We start from the raw sequence: 12,200 nt of genomic DNA, 5'->3' as shown, positions 1-12,200 counted from the left end.
CAATGTCAAGAAGCTTTTAGCTATGTTTTCTTTTAGTAGGCTTATAATTTCTGGTCTTATATTTAAGTTTTTAATCCATTTTGAGTTGATTTTTGTATATGGGGTGAGATAAAGATCTAATTTCATTCTTCTGCTTGTGGATATCCAGTCAACCAACACCATTTAATTGAAGAGACTCTCTTTTTTCCATTGTGTGTTCTTGGCACTTTTGTAAAAGGATCAGGTAACTATCAACTCATGGATTTATTTCTGGGCTCTTTACTCTGTTTCTTTGATGTATAAGTCTGTTTTGATGCCAGTCTCTGCTGTTTTGATTACTATAGCTTTGTAGTACATTTTGAGAACAGCAAGTGCAATGCCTCCAGCTTAGTCACTTTTGTTCAATATTGCTTTGGCTATTCAGGGTCGTTTGTGGTTTCATACAAATTTTAGAATTTTTTCCACTTCTGGGAAAAATGTAATTGGAATTTTTATAGGTATTGCATTGCATTAAATCTGTAGATCACTTTGGGTAGTATGGACATTTTAACAATATTAATTACTCCACTCCAGGAACACAAAATACCCTTCCATTTATTTGTATCTTCTTCAATTCCTTTCATCAATGTTTTATGGTTTTCAGTATACACATCTTTTACCTTCTTGGTTAAATTTATGGTTAAGTACTTTATATTTTTGTAGCTCTTTTAAATGGGATAATTTTCTTGATTTGTGTTTTGGAGAGTTTGTTGTTATTGCATATAAACACTACTGATATTTGTACATTACTTTTGTATCTCAAAACTTTATTGAATTCATTTATTATTTCCAACAATTATATATATATATATATAATCATTTTGTCTGTAAACAGAAACAATTTAACTCCCTTATCTGTGAGTTGGATGTTTTTTATTGTTTCTCTTTCCTAATCGCTTTGGCTAGGATTTCCTTTATTATGTTGAATAGAAACAGCAAGATTGGGCATACTTGTACTGTGTGTGATCTTAGAGAAAAAGCTTTAACTTTTCACCATTGCATATGATGTTATGTGGGCTTGTGATACATGACCTTTATGGTGTTGAGGTACATTGCTTCTATAACTAATTTGTTGAGAGTTTTTATCATAAAAAATGTTGAATTTTGTCAAATGCATTTCTGCATCTATTGAGATGATCATATGGTTTTTGTTCTTCATTCTGTTAATGGGGTGTATCACATTTATTGATTTGCATATGGTGATCCATTCTTGAATCCCACCTAATCATAGTGAACCATCCTTTTAATGTGCCATTGAATTCAGTTTGCTACATCTGGTAGGGGTTAATATCCAAAATTTATAAGGAACTTAAACAAATCAATAGCAAGAAAATAAATAACAGAATTAAAAATGGACAAAAGACTTAGATATTTCTTAAAAGAAGACATACAAATGGCCAATGCAGATATGAAAAAATTCTCAAAATCACTAACCATCAGGGAAATGTAAATTAAAACCACAGTGAGATATCACCTCATACGTAGTAGAATGTATTTTATCAAAAAGTATAAGATAATAAGTGTTGGTGGAGACGTGGAGAAAAGAAAACACTTGTTCACTATTGGTGGGAATGTAAATGGGTACAGTCGTTATAAAAAACAGCATGGAGGTTCCCCAGAAAATTAAAAATACGATCCAGCAACCTCACTGCTGGGTATATATCCAAAAGAAGTGAAACCAGTATTTTGATGCGTTATCTGCATTCCCATGTTCATTGCAGCACATTCACAGTAACAAAGATATGGAATCATGTGTGGTGGTTTTCTCAAATGCTGCTTGTCTTAGCAATGTGTTGGGCATATGAGCCAATACACTATCCCCTGCGTGTCTGGGAATGCAGCGGTCTCGGGAAGCTTATCTCATGCACTAACCCTGTGCTCTTCGGACAGCAGGATTTTTATTCAGTGATGCAGTTCAGTCTCCATTCCAGTAGGTGGCGCTTAAGAGTAACATTTGGTAGCCCTTTGATAAGTGGAGGCAACCCATCCTGATGGGGGCAGGCAGGGAGAGTTGTGTTGGGATGTACTGAGGTCTTGGGGGAAGAAGTGGGGGGTTACATCTGTCTCTAGTCCTGGGCAGGGAAGAATGTGATTTGCTTCCCTATCGTGCCCCTGTCGCAGAGCTCATGACCTTCAGTTCATATAGACAGTGTCCTTTGACTTCTGGCCACAGTGTTACTGAGGTCAGAGAAAATATTCTTCTGGCAGAAGAATATTTTGAAATGACCCCAGGACTGAAATGACCCCAGGACAATGCTTCTTCTTCCAGTCCAGACCAGGCTTCATGGCTTGTCTGCCTTCTGTTGCTGGGATGCTGCTCCTCTATGTACGGAGGGGGAGATTGGGCCCTGCCCATCATGCATGCCAGTGGGGTACAAGCTCATTTTCAACGGGGGTGCAGTTTCTGTGAATAGCACTGGAAAGGCTGTCTTCAAGTGCATTCGTGATAGTCTGCAGTGGAGAAAGCCTCTGCTGCATCTGGAACAGTGGACAAGGGGAATGGGAGATGACACCACCCCCCCACCCCCCTCCACACACACACATCTATTCCTGGTCATTGGTGCTGCCTCCTTCAGAGATCCACACTGGACCCATGTTTCCTTTGTCACAAGGGGTGCTTTTGTGGGCTATGCTCCCCGCTCCCTTAAGGGTGGCCTGTGTGGAAGGTTACATCTCCAGGGATTCTGCAATTCCCCATGGTTCCACCAGTCCCCCATGGTTGCCAAGTCAGAGCAGGTTCTTGGGTACATTTGCAGGGAATCTGGTGAGGCAGTGACACAAGGGATGAGGTTCCCTGAGCAGGACAGTGGCCCACAATAGGGGTACAACCAGTATGGCTTCTGCCATCTCAGTTTGGACCTGAGAGGAATGCAAGCACATCTGTATAAGCAGGCCACCTGGGGCTCTATTCCCAGGAAGTTCCCAAATCGCCACTGACAGCATTGCAGGGGTTAATGAGGGCAGAGGTGCTCCCCAACAATTTGTCAGTCAGCAGTTTGTCACAGGAATGAGTGGAGCAAAGAAACAGCACACTTACCCTCTCTGTGGGGCTTCAAACTCCTCGGAGGTCAATCTCTGCCAGACTCTTGCTACCTTCCCTTACTGTGTCCCAGCTTTTTCCTGTGGGCTCTGCAACAGTCCCGGCTCTCTTCCTTTAGCTTTCCGTTCACATCATGACCATTCAGTTGTAACTTTGATCTTTCTGAGAACTGGCATCTGATGTTTCTAGTCAGTCATCTTGAGAAAATAAGATCAGTCTCGCAAAAGAAAAACATCTTACCATTTGTGATAACATGGATGACCAAGGAAGACATTATGCTAATTGAAATAAGCCAGGCACAGAAAAACTTAATTTTACAGTCAAGAATAATGGTTACTTATATGAAGCAATTTAATGAATTTAAATAACTACTAAACAAATGAGAATGCAAGATTCCAAAGTTAGCTAATTTATTTACATTCTCTCCTTCTTGAAAGACGATAAAATTATGCTGAGTTTGAATTGGCAGTTTCATGAACTCATCAGCTTCTTCACTAGATTACTGGATATCTTGACTCAGTCGATGGTATGTTGTCAATATTATCTTAACAATTCCTCAGAAGTCTGTGCCCCATTCCACCTGGCATAGACCTTTTCCTGGGTCTCTGAGACAGTCCGTTCTTGTTGAAGACAATGTACTGTGGTTTATAACCAAAGTACTCTGGCTAAGCACGTTAAGGGAAGCATCAGAGTGAAACAAAACTACCTGTGAATGGCAAAGAGAAAATAGCCGTGGTTAATGATATAATGAGTTCAACAAAAATATTCCAATTGACATGGAAATTTGGTTGCTTCTGTGGCATACAACATTAAAAAAAAGTGAAATTGACCAATAACACTATACTGTTGTCTTATATCAGGCAAAACTGCAGCACGATATATCATAGACAGCATGAACATTGACAAATCTCAAATAACTTCATACAATTTGTCAAATATTTATATTAGTAACATTTTATTCATACAAATTTAAACTAGGAAAGGTCAGGCATTTCTTCTGATTTGACAATACTTCCTAAGTAACTCATAACATTTCAATAATTTGATATATTATTCTAGCCCCTCTCTTTTAACAAGATGAAAGACCCTTTGTAATTTTCCAGGAATTCCCCAGGAAATCTCAAAGCTTGAGATCAGGAAGATATTATTTAGGATTTGAGTTCTGGAAGACAAAATATCAAAAGTTGTCAGGAGATTTCAACAGTTGATTAAATAAAACCATGGGTCACTGAAAAACAATATTTGGCTTCTTATTTAATCAAATGGCTATAGAAAATTTCAGAAGTAAATATAGGAGGTAATATGACTTTATAAAACCTTATTAGCTTTTAAAATTGACAAGACTTTGTTCTCCTAAATAATCAAGGGCATAGTAAAGTCAACATAAAGCAGGGGATATTGTTCTGATAATAAAAGATCTTTAATTTCTAGACAGATTATTCTGAAGGTAAAGAAGAAACTTATTTTTTTCATAACCTCTTATTAAGAACAGACTAATAGTCCAAGTAAATTCTGTTATTTTAACAGAGAGTAAACCAAATTCTAATTTTGGACCATATCATATTTGACACTAAGTCTTTTTTTAATCTAAAAATAAACCCATATAATCATAGTTATCTTTGACCACAACAAATACAATTCATTTTCCATGAACATTGTGCTACTTTTCCCTTCCACTTTGTTCTATTCCATTTTTCTTTTCCATTCAGATTTTCCTGTTTCATTCTGTAAAAACCAGTGATTTTATTTACAATAAAATTACTTATTCTGTAACAAGACATCCTTCATTCCTTGAATACTTAATTTTAGCATAAGCATAAGGTTTTAAAGTACCAAAAGATCTTTAATACTATCTTCAAGCTGATATACTAAAAGCATAATTATTGTTGAAATAAAGTTTTACTGGAGTAAGCGCTAAACTAATCAAAACAGCGGTATTTGAAGGGATTTTATAATCTAATTTGGTAATACTATGTGGAGGCAGGGAACTATTACATATATATACATAGTACATAAACACACATACAGACACAAATAGAGAGCTTGTAGCTTTAATTATAAAATGTTAGCCATGAGTCGGAAACAAACACAGAAATACAAAATTCAGTGGTTGATATATAAGATCTAGCTCTTGTCCTTGCTCCACTTTTACATTTTTGCCAGGATTGGGTTTCTGTCAGATGGACAAGTTGTGGTTACTTAGTCGATCTAGATCCTGTTGCTCATTGTAAGGAAAGCCAATCACTGAGACATGAGTATTGCTAGGGAAGAAGACTTTAATTGGGTGCTGCAGCTGAGGAGAAAAAGAGATCAATCTTAAATCCACCTCCATGACCAACTAAAATCACAGGTTTATATAGCAGGGAAAACATGTAACTACATGCAGGAAAACAGGAATCAGGGAGGACTAAAGAAGAGAAACTGGTCAACAGGAAGCAGGTGGTCACTTAGGCATTGATGACGGGTGAGGTGTCTGATGTCTCATTGTCTAGATGCAATTATCTGGTAAGTTTCAGTCCCTTGATACAATCTGGGAGGCCTGATATTTATTTTTCTAAGAAAGAAATTCTGATAAGACAAAGTTTCTCAAGTTTTAAGACCGGGAGGGTCAATTTCTATGTTTACTCAAAAGAAACCATAAACATCAGTTCTATGGGACAATTAGGTCAGTTTCAATTACATACCATATGCCTATTAAAGTAACAATTACATCCACTATTTCATCATTTGGGTTGTTGAACTCAAAAAGTTTGAGAGCACTCTGTGGGGAAGTATGTATTTTTATGAATAGATGGTGGGAAGTAAAACTAATTTCACTTTGATGGTCACTTGCCACATCTATTAAATTGAAATGCACATTTATGTGATGCAGCAAATCTTCCATTTTATTTATACCAATCAACAATTCTCACCTGTAGAAAGGAAGGTGTACAGTGTTGTTTGTTGCAGCATAATTTGTAAAAGAAAAGCAAGAAAAATAGGAATATTCACTAAAGGGGAACTAATTAAATCCATTATGGCTCAAACAATATTCTGCAACCTTTAATAAGAATCAGATATATTTATTGTTAAGGTAAATATGCAAGTGTAAAAGGGGAAAGAAAATGCTTTCATTTGTACACTGTGTGTATGTGTGTGTATGTATGTGTGCACATGCATATCTGTGGATGAGTGACAAAAATCTGTTTGGATGATTACCCAAAACCTTGGTAAAAATACTTGCCAGCAGGAAGTGGAACCGTGGATTTAACACTCTACTAAAGGATAAGGCATTTCCTTTTCACTGACATTACTTTTCACTGTTTTGTTCTTTGCAATTTTATCTTGTGTATGATCTCATTTAATATGTATGCTATTGATATTTCCTTTAGAGTCTTTAAAAAAAGAAAAAATGAGGAGGTTGTGAAAATTTTCTCCCATTTTGTAGGTTGCCTGTTCGCTCTGATGGTAGTTTCTTTTGCTGTGCAGAAGCTCTTTAGTTTAATTAGATCCCATTTGTCAATTTTGGCTTTTGTTGCCATTGCTTTTGGTGTTTTAGACATGAAGTCCTTGCCCATGCCTATGTCCTGAATGGTAATGCCTAGGTTTTCTTCTAGGGTTTTTATGGTTTCAGGTCTAACGTTTAAGTCTTTAATCCATCTTGAATTGATTTTTGTACACATGTACCCTAAAACCTAAAGTATAATAATAATAAAAAAAAGAAAAAATGAAATAGTGGTATAGTTACATTATGTAGAGAAATGGAAATAAAAAGGAAAACTAAAATAATCAATATAAATTTTAAATGTTTGATTTACAAAGGCATCAGCAATGGGAAACAGGGCAGGGGAATCTTTATTTTGTTAATCTTTCTATACTAGTTAATAAAAATCCATATGCCCGGTTAGCTAATTTGTTTTTAATCATGAAGAAAATATCAAACAACATACTGCCTTCTTTTAAAGAAAAACTATCAAACATCGTAGTTTATTTTAAAAACTATACAATGAAGTAATGTTAGAAAGGGGGAAATTCAGAAAAAACGTGGGGAAATTATTACTCAATTTAAATAAGTCCACAAAATCCAGACTAAGCTATTATCAACTGATTTTAGAGTTTAATTTTGCTTTGCAAAACTCAATTTAAATACAATGATCTTTTCTCCTAATAACCCATATCGCTATTTGGTGCATAAATCATTGAAAAAAATTAAAACTTTATTGTAAATCAATTGACATATTGTTTTATTACCTATTGAATAAAATATGCATTTAACTGTTTGTTATAAAATCTTAAATCTATACACATTTTATGAAATCTCTGTCCCAAATTTCTTGGTACCAATGGAATTGTTCAACACATTTTATTGCACAATTCTATCAATACATTACGTTAACTAAGCCACTTCCTTAATTTCAAAGATATTTTATCCATTGTTCTTTTAAAATTAAATATATTCATTTTTATAGCTGGTCATTTTATTAATGGATATTTTTGTAACTGAATCTGACTGTGTTTACAGTGTTTCTTTTAATGGCATAAGCACAAAGACTTTTTTCTTTCAAGTATTGATTTTTCACTTGCAAATTATTTACTATACTTTTATCAGATTTTCTGTACTCCTTTGTTACCTCACATTAATTACAGATTCAGTTGTGACAAGGATGACAGTTAGTATTGGGTAGTTCTTGGAGCACAGAACAAATGAACCTGTTGTTTGGTTGTGTTTCATTTTAATATATTTTTTAAAATATTTCAGGAAAATACAGAATTTTTTCTTTAAGAAAAAAATTTTGTGTGTATTTTTAAAACACTAGTAAAGCTAGATTCTGTGGTGCAATCATATATTTGAGTTGTTATGGATGTTTCTTTCAATGCCTAGTTATTGTATTCCTTGATATTTCAAGCAAAAAATCTAAGGAATACGATCTTTCTCAAGCAAGCCAAATGTGAAGGATAAAAGAAGAGTGGCTTAAAAAGGAATATACCAGAACTTGTTTTTGCCCTTTCAAACTCAAAGGTTAGAGTGACAGCCCATTATTGGAATGATAGGAATCCTGTGTCTGATGTGCTACCTAGGTGATATCCAGCTTGTAATTTTAAAAAGACAAAAGAACCTACTATTCCTTCATAGATGTATATTAAAAATGTAAAATTGGCATTGAATGAACTAGACATTTAATTTTTTTAATCTAAAACTATCTGGAAGCTCTTGACTAATAGCCCCAATCAAGCCCACAGAATTACTGAGAAATCATTATCAAGTAAATGGATCCTAACATCTGTTGTTTTTACTGCTGATCTTCTTTTCTCTGCCAGCATATGAAGGAGACACTAGAAACAGGTGATACAAGGTCAGATAAAAAGAATTTTTTTCCAATGTCAAATCACTTTTCTCCAAACAATTTTTGTAAAAATAACAACGTAGAGACTGAAAAAATATGATTTAAGACAATTACAACCCACCCCTATAATTCAATTACCTCCCACTGAGTCCCTTCCATGACTCATGGGGATGATCACAATTCAAGGTGAGATTCGGGTGGGGACACAAAGCCAAACCATGTTATTCTGTCCCTGGCCCCTCCAAATCTATGCCCTCAAAAGCAATCATGCCTTCCCAACAGTCCACCAAAGTCTTAACTCATTTCAGCATCAACTCAAAAGTCCACCATCAAAAGTCTAATCTGAGACAAGGCAAGTCCCTTCTGCCTATGAGCCTGTAAAATCAAAAGCAAATTAGTTACTTTCCAGATACAATGGGGGTGCAGGCATTCTGGTAAATATACCTATTCCAAATGGGAGAAATTGGCCAAAACAAAGGGTCTACAGGCCCCATGCAAGTCTGAAATCCAGCAGGGCAGTAAAATCTTAAAGCTCTGAAATAATCTCCTTTGATTTCATATCTCACATCCAGGTCATCCTGATGCAACAGGTGAGCTCCCACGGCCTGGGGCAGCCCCACCCCTGTTGCTTTGCAGGGTATAGCCTCCCTCCCAGCTGCTTTCACAGGCCGGCATTGTCTGTGGCTTTTCCAGGTGCACGGTGCAAGCTGTTGGTGGATCTACCATTCTGGGGTCTGGAGGACGATGGCCCTCTTCTCATAGCTCCACTAGACAGTGCCTCAGTGGGGACTCTGTGTGGGGGCTCCAACCCCACATTTCCCTTCCACATTGCCCTAGGAGAGATGCCCCTGCAGCAAACTTCTGTCTGGACTTCCAGGCACTTCCATACATCCTCTGAAAGCTAGGCAGAGGTACCCAAACCTCAATTCTTGACTGCTGCGCACCCACAGGCTCAACACCACATGGAAGCTTCCAAGGCCTGGGGCTTGGACTCTCTGAAGCCATGGCCTGAGCTGTACTTCGGCCCCTTTTAGCCATGGCTGGAGCTGCTGGGACACAGGGCACCAAGTCCCTAGGCTGCACATAGCAGGGGGATCCTGGACCTGACCCAAGAGAATGTTTATCCCTCCTAGGCCTCTGGGCCTGTGATGGGAGGGGCTGCTGTGAGTTCTTCAAGCCCTGAAGACATTTTCCCCATTGTCTTGGTGATTAACATTCAGCTTCTTGTTACTTATGCAAATTTCTGCAGCAGACTTGAATTTCTTCCCAGAAAATGGGTTTTTCTTTTCTATTGTATAATCAGGCTGCAAATTTTCCAAACTTTTATGCTCTGTTTCCTCTTAAACACTTTGCTGCTTAGGAATTTCTTCTGTCAGATACCCTAATCATCTCTCTCAAGTTCAAAGTTCCACAGATCTCTAGGGCAGGGGCAAAAATGCCACCAGTCTCTTTGCATAGCAAGAGTGACCTTTAGTCCAGTTCCCAACAAGTTCCTCATCTCCATCTAAGACTACCTCAGTCTGGACTTTATTGTCCATATCACTATCAGCATTTTGGTCAAAGCCATTCAACAAGTATCTAGGAAGCTCCAACCTTTCCCATATTTTCCTATTTTCTTCTGAGCCCTCCAAGCTGTTCCAACCTCTGCCTGTTACCCAGTTCTAAAGTTGCTTGCACATTTTCAGTTGTCTTTTCAGCAGCACCCCACTCTATCGGTACCAATTTACTAAATTAGTCTGTTCTCACGCTGCTATTAAAGACATACTGGAGACTCATAATTTAAAAAGGAAAGACATTTAATGAACTCACAGTACCACATGGCTGGGGAGGTCTCACAATCATGGCTGAAGGTGAATGAGGAGCAAAGTCACATCTTACATGGTGGCAGGAAAGAGAGCTTGTGCAGGGGAACTGCCCTTTATAAAACCCTCAGATCTTGTGAAACTTATTCACTATCACAAGAACAGCATGGAAAAAATATCCACCCCTATGATTCAATTACCTCCCACTGGGTCCCTCCCATGACACAAGGGAATTTTTACAATTCAAGTGAGGTTTGGGTCTGGGTTGGGACAGAGAACCAAACCATATCAGAGATATATGCAATACAATATGTTGAACAATCCCATTGGTACCAATAAATTTGGAACAGAGATTTCATAAAGTATACACAGGTTTAACTTTTTATAAAAATGATGAGGAGGTGGTAGGAGGGGGCATTTTTTATTAGTAATTTAAGGACATCAAAATAAAATAATTGTCCATGTTAGTCAACCTGTGCTCAGCAGCTACCCTTATTTTGTAGAGACCTGCTTTGGGGACAAATATAAATATCACACTATAGCTGACTATGTTGACAAGACAATGGACAAATCAATTGTGTCATATTTAAACAACAGAGTACATAATGCAGGGCTCTGAATTTGCAGAAAAGAAAATCTATGGGATTTACTGAATTTTGATAAAAGAAACAACCTTTAAAGTGGAATTTAAGCTTTTAAATATTATAAATCTTGCTGTTAGCAGTAACCTCTGTTGCTCATTGCATAGCTAGCTTCCTTCCTTCCTTCCTTCTTTCCCCTTTCTGCCTCTCTCTATCTGTGCTTTTTCTCTCCCTCCCTCTCTTTTTACTTTCATCATCATCCAATTTTCATGTGAAGAAACATCCCTACATATACCTTGTGATTTGGAAGGGTGTGACATCTGTCCCCACAACACCCATAGATGGCAACAAGGGGAAGTCCTAGCCCATTACAGAATCACATCACTGCCTCCAGGAATTAGTAAAGAAATCGCCACATGACTCAAGCCAAACAATAATATATATTTCTGGGAATTTTTCTGGTGATTATTTTAAGTGAGAAGCACTTTTCCCACTTGCCTCTGAAAAGAGTGCTCTTCTGAGAACAGAGACTATATAGGAGAAAGGAATCTGAGATACAACATCACCCGACAAACATTCTTTCATCTCTTTAAGGTTCTGAAACTGGTGCTTGCTCTTAATTTGTGTGTAAGCTAATTTCTCTTCCTCTTAAGATAGTGTGATTTGTTTCCATGAATTTTCTCCAAATAAAATATGACTAACTCCACAATATCAAAGGACTCTATTGTTTACTTTGCACAAGATTTTTACCACCTTTTTGTTATGAAATATATAAAGTAGGAAATGTGTCTATATAGTGTAAATATGTTGATGTATTAATATTAATTATATTAATATTAAATATAAATGTGTATATATCAACCAGCCAACTTAAAATATAGAACATTGTCAGTGCATCAAATTTACCCTGCATGGAGTTTCTAGGTTGCAACTCTGTCCATTCTGGCCCCACAGATAACTACATGTTCTTTCATTATTAATGGCTATCTGTATCTAGTTCTCCTCTAATTCTTGTACACTGCAGTTTCCACTTCTCAGGACCCATGTAGTTAGAGATGGCCATGTGACTAGTTGTATCCAATAAAATGTGAATAGAAGTGAGGTATATTTCTTTTTCAACAAAGGGATTCACTCTCCAGTATTCAATTCTCCAGCCCTATCATCTCCTTCTGTATTTATATATACATGTATATATAATGTTTTATAAATTATATGTGTATGTGTATATATATGTATGTATGAATGTATGTATGTATGTATGTATGTATGCCACAAGTTCCAGATAGATTGGAAAAAGTAATCATCAGATGAACAGCAAATGCTCTGGAACTCTGCCTGGACATGTATCCAGCTATGTTTGATAGAGAAATAAACTTTTGGTATGTTAATCCTGCCACAATTTTTAAATCCTTTGAAACCTCAGCATATCCTAGCC

General features: G+C 36.8%; 1 long non-coding RNA gene across 1 annotated transcript; it reads right to left on the bottom strand.

Moving 5' to 3' along the window:
• Positions 1-778: 778 nt before the first annotated feature.
• LOC129025446 (uncharacterized) lies at positions 779-10,265 on the bottom strand. The gene is made up of 3 exons (XR_008497216.1): positions 10,192-10,265; positions 3,056-3,764; positions 779-2,496 (listed from the first exon to the last, which is right to left on the bottom strand). It is a non-coding gene; the product is annotated as an uncharacterized LOC129025446 (long non-coding RNA).
• Positions 10,266-12,200: the final 1,935 nt, after the last annotated feature.

The sequence above is a fragment of the Pongo pygmaeus genome, chromosome X (genome assembly GCF_028885625.2).
Source record: "Pongo pygmaeus isolate AG05252 chromosome X, NHGRI_mPonPyg2-v2.0_pri, whole genome shotgun sequence".
NCBI classification, from domain to species: domain Eukaryota; kingdom Metazoa; phylum Chordata; class Mammalia; order Primates; family Hominidae; genus Pongo; species Pongo pygmaeus.
Note: the sequence above shows the minus strand (reverse complement) of the source record. Positions and strands in the feature narration are given on the sequence as shown.